This window comes from Phacochoerus africanus, chromosome 8 (genome assembly GCF_016906955.1).
Source record: "Phacochoerus africanus isolate WHEZ1 chromosome 8, ROS_Pafr_v1, whole genome shotgun sequence".
Lineage (NCBI taxonomy): Eukaryota > Metazoa > Chordata > Mammalia > Artiodactyla > Suidae > Phacochoerus > Phacochoerus africanus.
Genome location: NC_062551.1, coordinates 56,820,691 through 56,829,099, shown reverse-complemented (window position 1 = coordinate 56,829,099; position 8,409 = coordinate 56,820,691). Strand labels below are relative to the sequence as shown.

Here is an 8,409-nt window from a genome sequence, read left to right as displayed (position 1 = left end):
TTTACACCAGAATGTTGAGATTAAAAATAATTCACAAATTTATCCTTTAAATTTTCTTGAGGTTTATTCAGTATCTGCCTCTTCCTCTTTTTTTTTTTTGTCTTTTTGTCTTTTTGTTGTTGTTGTTGTTGTTGTTGTTGCTATTTCTTGGGCCGCTCCCGAGGCATATGGAGGTTCCCAGGCTAGGGGTTGAATCAGAGCTGTAGCCACCGGCCTACGCCAGAGCCACAGCAACGCAGGATCCAAGCCGAGTCTGCAACCTACACCACAGCTCACGGCAACGCCGGATCGTTAACCCGCCGAGCAAGGGCAGGGACGGAACCCGCAACCTCATGGTTCCTAGTCGGATTCGTCAACCACTGCGCCACGACAGGAACTCCATGCCTCTTCCTCTTTATCTTTGTCTTGGAAAATCTCACTGGTGAGTAATAAAATTTAACCTCCCCCCCCCCCAATTTTATGGCTGCATCCATGGCATGTGGAAGTTCCTGGGCCAGGGATTGAATCCAAGCCACAGATGTGGCAACACTGGATCCTTTAACTCACTGAACCAGGCCAAGAATCAAACCCATACCTCTGCAGGATTTCTCGTTGTGACTCGGCAGTTATGAACCCAACTAGTATCCATGAGGACATGGGTTCAATCTCTGGCCTCACCCAGCGGGTTAAGGATCAGGCATTGCCATAAGCTTTGGTGTAGGTCAAAAATGTAGCTCAGATCCTGAGTTGCTGTGACTGTGATGTAGCCTGGCAGCTGCAGCTCTGATTCGACCCATAGCCTGGGAACTTCCATATATCTCGGGTGTGGCCATAAAACAAAAGAAAACAAAAGAACAAAACAAAGCAAAAAACCCCACACCTCTGCAGCAACCTGAGCAGCTGCAGTCGGATTCTTAAGCTACTGTGCCACGGCAGAAACTCCCAAATTTTGAACTATTTTGATGAGTACTTGGCAAATATGTCCATGATCTTTTATATTCATTCCAAAACCTAAATTGGTCAACTTTATATTCCATTTTCTTCCTTTTTCTAAGTAGTGAGCTGTGTATGAGGCAATTCAAAGACTCTTCCCTCAGGCCCTTAGTAACCGCCCTCTGCAGTGGATGCAGGGAGGAATGGGTTGCTACTTGCTCCCAGCAGAGTGCCTCTATTCATGACCAAGAGGTTTGCTCAGAGCAGACCCCTGAAACACCGAAAGTGTTTCCTTCACCGACAGCTATGCTTTCGTAATTTTGTATTTTTAATAAATGTACGGTGACTTTTCTGGAAAAGAGGAATTCCCTGCCTTGTTATCAGTGTGATCTGGCCTTGATAGAGAAGTTTCCATCGCTCAGACTCATGAAAGATGGTGTTCTAAGGAGTTCCATGATGGCTCAGGGGTTAAGGATCTGCAGCGACCCAGGTTCAATTCCTGGCCCAAGAATTTCCTGAGGAAATCGATAGAGCGTGGGCCCACAGCATCCGTTCCCCACCTAGTGACTAGTGATGTTGGTGGGTTGGTTGGTTTGGGGGTTTATTTGGCACTGCCTGAGACATGTTAGAAGTTCCGGGGCCAGGGATTGAACCTGAGCCACAGCAGTGACAATGCCAGATCCTTAACCTGTTGCACCACAAGAGAACTCCTTTTTCTCTTTGATTTTTCTTTTTTTTAAATTTTTTTTTTCTTTTTAGGGCCACACCTGTAACATATAGAAGTTCCCAGGCTAGGGGTAGAATTGGAGCTATAGCCGCCACCCTATGTCACAGCCACAGTAACGCCAGATCCGAGCTGCATCTGTAACCCACACCTCAGCTCACAGCAACGCTGGATCCTTAACCCACTGAGCGAGGCCAGAGATTGAACCCGAGTACTCATGGATCCTAGTCGGCTTCATCACCACTGAGCCGTGATGTGAACTCCTATGTTTAATCATAGTCTGTGCCTATATACTTGAAAATTACCAAAGATATCATTTAAATATACTTTAAAAAAAAGTTATAGTTGATTTACAATGTTCTATCATAAATGTTCTTAACCACAGAAAGTTGATGGAAGTGTAATTACGTGATTCTGAAAATTATGACACAGTGTATACCTGTGTCAAATAATCACATTCTATGCCTCACATGTTTACCATTTTTATTCATGAATCGTACCTCAGTAAAACTGGAAAAGAAAGAATGTGCAGTGTTACGGGCTTTCCTCCTCTGAGTGGCGTTCGGCCAGGGGTCCCCTTAGATGGCTGACACATTCTGCAGGCATGTTTTGTGCCAGTTGACTAGAGCTTCCCCTTGAAATACTCGGTGTGGTGCTAAAATTTGATAATCTGTGAGATGCCCCAGGTGATTCCAGTCCGGATCCATCCTTGAGCAGCAAGGCTCTGCGTCCTCCCAATCCTGAGGGCTGGGATCTGGGCTGAGGGGGCGGGGGCTCTGCTCTGCACGGGGATGGAGCAGGGCTGGTCTGTGACCTGCAGGGGATTGTGGGGTCCAGCTGAGGTGCCCACAGCTGCAGTGTGGGTGAGGGCCTCACCAGGAGGGGAGCATGATCTCAAGAGAGTGTGAGATGAGAAGAAAGGGTGGGTAAGCTCCCCTCTTGATCTCTGAGTCTCCTGTCCTGAATCCCTCCTGGGACCATGGGCAGCAGAGGCCTGTCTCTTCCACATGGTGAGCTCTCCCCTGTGTGTGTGGTTGTGGCACAGGAGGGAGAGGGTGTTGATCCTACGTGTAAAATCACATGTTTTCAGCTTTCAGGATTGACCTCTAAAGACTCGTGTTCCCTGAATAAGAGGCCCGGGACGGGTGGAAGAAGAAAGAAAAGGAGTCGGGAATGGCTGTTTCTCAGGTAAAGTCGTAGTCTCTATTGATTTCGTCACTCTGTCCTTCTTTGGACTCACGAATCTTGTCTGACTCTGAAGCATCCTGCCTGACACCTCTCTTCACACTCACCTTCCCTCAGGGTCTGTCATCTCCACTTAGATTCAATCTCCATGACCCAGTGACCTGGAGCTTGTGACGAGACCCCACTGGACATCGTCCTGAGCGGGGCTTCACCCGTGGATTGGAGATGGGGTGTCAGTGCTGTTGCTCAGCAGGGATTATTTAGGAGCCCCCCTGGATGCACTGTCCTCTCTCCATAAACCTGCATGAAGAAGCTTCATGTAGAAGTCATAATATGCACAATACCTGGTAAAATCTGGAAATCAGAACAGTTGGGACAATTTGTTCTTTTTCTAAAGCTAATGAAACTAAATGTGTGAGTCAGTGACTCTAAATCCTAATGGTTGGGGAATGAAATGCAAAGTTCAGAAACAGATATAAGTGTTGGAGAGTATTTTAGTCATCACTGAGTTTAAACTATGAAGTCAGCCTAAATCTCTGACAGTTGTAAATTCTTTAAATCACTTTCATTACTTCCATTTCTCAAGCTGGAGGTTGTTTTTTGTTTGTTTGTTTTTTCCTTTCTCTTTTTAGGGCTGCGCTTGTGGCATATGGAAGTTCCCAGATTACTCGTCAAATCGGAGCTGTAGCCATTGGCCTGCGCCACAGCCACAGCAATGCCACATCTGAGCCATGTCTTTGACCTACAGCACAGCTCACGGCAGCGCCGGATCCTAACCCCTGAGCAAGGCCAGGATTAAACCCTTGTCCTCAAGGATATTAGTCAGGTTCGTTACCACTGAGCCACAACAGCAACTCCAAGAAAGTTTTTACTCTGTGGATTGTATCCTGTGATACAAAATTGCTTAAAATTGATGCAGGTAAGGTTCCAGCTTCGTTCTTTTGCAAGTAGATATCTAGTTTCTCAATACCATTTCTTTTCTTTGTTTTTTGTTTGTTTGTTTTTTGTTTTTTGTTCGTTTGTTTGTTTTTCCTTTTTTGGCCACCCTGTGGCATATAAAGTGCTCAGGTCAGAGATAAATCTGAGTTGCACTTGCAGCCTACACCACAGCTGAAGCGACGCTGTGCCTGCGTCCCAGTGCTCCAGGGTTACTGTCAATCCATTGCGCCCATCAGCCCTTTGAGGAATGGCGGGAATTCCTCAGCACCATTTCTTATTAAAATTATCCTTTCCTCTTCATTTAGTCTTGGCGACTGTTTGTCATTAAATTTTCCGTATATTCCAAGGATCCTTTCTGAGTTTTCTGATCTGTTGCATTGGCTTATGTATATGTGTTTACGCCAGTATTATATCATCTTTTTTCTGTGTGTGTCTTTTTATGGCTGCACCTGTAGCATATGGAAGTTCCCAGGCTAGGGATCGAATCAGAGCTGTAGCTTGCAGCCTTTACCACAGCCACAGCAAAGCCAGATGCAAGCCACCTCTGCGACCTACACTACAGCTCATGGCAACGCAGGATCCTTAAACCACTGAGCAAGGCCAGGGATTGAACCCACGTCCTCATGGATATTGGTTGAGTTCATTACCCCTGAGCCATGATGGGAACGCCACATCCTCTTGATTACTTTGTAGTATGTTTTGAAATCTAAAAATGCTGCCCACCTTCTTTTTCAAGACTTTTTTTTGGGCTATTTGGTGTCCCTTAAAGATTCTGTATGAGTTTTCATGTATTTTTTCTATTCGTGCTAAAATTGCCACTGAAATTTTGATAGGGATTAATAAGTCTTCTGGCGTTCCCATTGTGGCTCAGGGATAACAAAGCCAACTAGCATCCATGAGAATGAAGGTTTCATCTCTGGCCTTGCTTAGTGGGTTAAGGATCCGGTGTTGCTGTGAGCTGTGATGTAGGTCGCAGATGCAGCTCGGATCCCACGTTGCTGTGGCTGTGGTGTAGGCTGCAGCTACAACTCCAGTTCGATCCCTAGTCTAGGAACCTCCATATGCCGCAGGTGTGACCCTAAAAAAAAGACCAAAAAAAAGAATAATAAGTCTTCTAGAGTTCCCCCTGTGGTGCAGTGGGTTAAGGATCCAGTGTTGCCTATAGCTGCAGTGTAGGTCATAGTTACAGCTCGGATTAAATCCCTGGTCTGGGAACTTCCACATGCCCTGGGTGTGGGCACACCCTCCCCCCAAAAAATAGGAAGTCTTCCATTTCTCTTTATTTTATTTTTCCATTACCATTGATTTATAGTATTCTGTCCAATTTTTTTTAACTTCTTTTATTATAGTTGATTTACAGTGTAAGTTTTCCAATTCTTGACTCCAGGATGTCTCTTAATTTATTTGTATCTCCATGGACTTCCTTTAGAACATTTAGTCATTTTCAGTGAACAAATTACAAATCTTTCTCTTGCTTGGCTAATATTTCTTTTTTTCTTTTCTTTTTTTTTTTTTTCCAGGGCCACTGAGGCATATAGGAAGTTCTCAGGCTCGGGGTCAAATCAGAGCTTCAGCTGCCGGCTTATGCCACAGCCATAGCAATGCCAGATCCGCGCCTCATACATGACCTACACCGAAGCTTGAGGCAACACCAGATCCTTACCCCACTGAGCAAGGCCCGGGATTGAACCTGCATCCTCATGGATGCTAATCAGATTTGTTTTTGCTAAGCTATGATGGGAACGCCATAAGATGTTCTTTGAAGTAGTGATTTTTCTCATGGAATTGTTTTGCTTTGTGTGTGTAAGACCTTGTTGCCTGCCGAAAAAAAAAAAAAAAAGATAATTTTACTTTTTTTTCAATTTGGATAATTGACTGGGACATTCAGTGCCTTCTTGAACAGTAGTGCAGAGTGTGCGTCTTTCCCCTTTGATGTAAGTGTTTAGCAGGATAAACTTCTATTTTTGTGTAGCTTTAACTGCCTGTGATAAATTTTGGTTATGTTGTGGGGTTTTTTAAAAATTTTTTATTCATTCAGGCTCTGTGGCACAATGGATAAAAATAGAAGTATGTTGGACTTCTATTTTCATTCATACATTTTTATAGTTTCCCTGCAATTTTCTCTGTGATCCAATATTTCTTTAAGAATGAGGTGTTGGGAGTTCGTTGATGGCTAAAGAGGTTGAGGATTTGGTTTTGTCACTGTAGCGGCTCTGGTCACTGCTGTGGTGTCTATTTGATCCCTGGCCATAAGCACAGTCAAAAAAAAAAAAATGAGGTGATTAATGTACACACTGTTTTCCATCTGCTCTTTTTCTTTTCTTTTTTCTTGTGTGTGTGCGCACCTGCGTCCATAGCATGAGTAAGTTCCTGGTCCAGAGAATCAGCATACAGAAGTGAGAACTCTGGATTCTTAACCCCCTGAACCACCAGGGAACTCTTGCTCTTTATTGGCAGTATCATTCATTGTGTTTAGAGAAGGTATTTTTGGAGTTCCCGTCATGGCGCAGCAGAAACGAATCCAACTAGGAACCATGAGGATGTGGGTTTGATCCCTGGCCTCACTCAGTAGGTTAAGGATCCAGCATTGCCGTGAGCTGTGGTGTAGGTCGAAGATGTGGCTCAGATCTGGCATTGCTGTGGCTGTGGCGTAGGCCAGCAGCTACAGCTCCACTCAGATCCCTAGCTTAGGAACCTCCATATGCCGCAGGTGCGGGCTTAAAGGACCAGAAGACAAAAAAAAAAAAAAAAAAAGATGTATTTTATCATCTCAATCTTACATTTGTTAATATTTGTTTTCTGACCTAAGATGTGGTCTGTCATGGAGAATGTTTCACATGTGCTTGAGAAGAATGTCTTTTCTGCTGTTTTGGGGTGGAGTGGTAGGTACAGTTGTTTTATTTATTTATTTTTTCTGTCTTTTTGCCATTTTCTTGGGCCGCTCCTGCGGCATATGGAGGTTCCCAGGCTAAGGATCGAATCGGAGCTGTAGCCGCCGGCCTACATGGAGCATGTGGAGTTCCCAGACCATTGATCAGATCCAAGCCACAGTTGCAACCTACTCTGCAGCTGTGGCAACACTGGATCCTTGACCCACTGTGTCGAGCTGGGGGTGCAACCTGCATCCCAGCACTCCAGAGATGCTGCCAATCCTGTTGCACCACAGTGGGAACTCTTGTACTCATTTATTTATTTATTAGTCTTTTTTTTTCCCCTTAGGGGCACCCACAAGGCATATGGAAGTTCCCAAGCTAGGGTTCGAATTGGAACTGTAGCCACTGGCCTACACCACAGCCATGGCAGCGTGGGATCTGAACAGCATCTAAACCACAGCTCATGGCAACGCCGGATCCACGCAGGCTCTGAGGGACCAGGGGAATCAAAGAGCAGCCAGTATTCTCCCATCTTCTGATGAGGTCTTTTAAAAACATCAAATGGGGACGGAACTGGGAAAGGTTCAGTGATTAGAATCTGAAGGCATTGGGTGTTATCTGTATGGCCTGAGCATCCAATGGTCCCTCAGAGCCTGCGTGGAGCTGTCTCAAGCCCTGTCTGCTTGTTTACAACCCTCAGACATTCCGTCTCTTCTGCTTTAATCACACTCTTCAGAGATGTTTCTAATAGGCAGGTGGTTGGATTTTCTGTAACTGTTACTTAGAAAAAGGGACAGTGGACAGAGATTCAAAAGTTACTATTGGAGTTCCCGTCATGGCACAGTGGTTAACGAATCCGACTAGGAACCATGAGGTTTCGGGTTCGGTCCCTGCCCTTGCTCAGTGGGTTAACGATCCGGCGTTGCCATGAGCTGTGGTGTAGGTTGCAGATGCGGCTCAGATCCCGCTTTGCTGTGGCTCTGGCATAGGCCGGTGGCTACAGCTCCGATTCAACCCCTGGCCTGGGAACCTCCATATGCCGCGGGAACGGCCCAAGAAATAGCAACAACAACAACAACAACAACAACAAAAAAGACAAAAAAAAAGTTACTGTTGTATAAGAAGAGGTATTAAAATGCTGTCGTGGAGTTCCCTTCGTGGCGCAGTGGTTAATGAATCTGACTAGGAACCATGAGGTTGCAGGTTCGGTCCCTGCCCTTGCCCAGTGGGTTAACGATCCAGCATTGCCGTGAGCTGTGGTGTAGGTTGCAGATGTGGCTCGGATTCCGCGTTGCTGTGGCTCTGGCGTAGGCTGGTGGCTGCAGCTCCGATTCGTGTTTATTCAGACACTCCTTTGCATCATATCTTTTTTTTTTTTTTTGTCTTTTTGCCTTTTCTAGGGCTGCTCCCGCAGCATATGGAGGTTCCCAGGCTAGGGGTTGAATTGGAGCTGTAGCCGCCGGCCTACGCCAGAGCCACAGCAACTCGGGATCCCAGCTGCGTCTGCGACCTACACCACAGCTCACGGCAATGCCAGATCCATAACCCACTGAGCAAGGCCAGGGATGGAACCTGCAACCTCATGGTTCCCAATCGGATTCGTTAACCACTGAGCCACGACGGGAACTCCTGCATCATATCTTGTATGCTTTTCTGTTGGAATTTGCTCTCAACAGCATTGTTTCTAATCCTGTTAATAAAGTTAAAAATTGCTCTCCCTTGATCACATATGTTTTGGAGCCAAGGAACTGGATATTGAAGGGTAATGTATAGGTA

At 45.6% G+C, this 8,409-nt stretch overlaps 1 long non-coding RNA gene across 1 annotated transcript; it reads left to right on the top strand.

Moving 5' to 3' along the window:
• Positions 1-350: 350 nt before the first annotated feature.
• Positions 351-3,412, top strand: LOC125132732 (uncharacterized). Its single transcript, XR_007136311.1, has 2 exons — positions 351-421; positions 2,727-3,412. It is a non-coding gene; the product is annotated as an uncharacterized LOC125132732 (long non-coding RNA).
• The last annotated feature ends 4,997 nt before the right edge of the window (positions 3,413-8,409 follow it).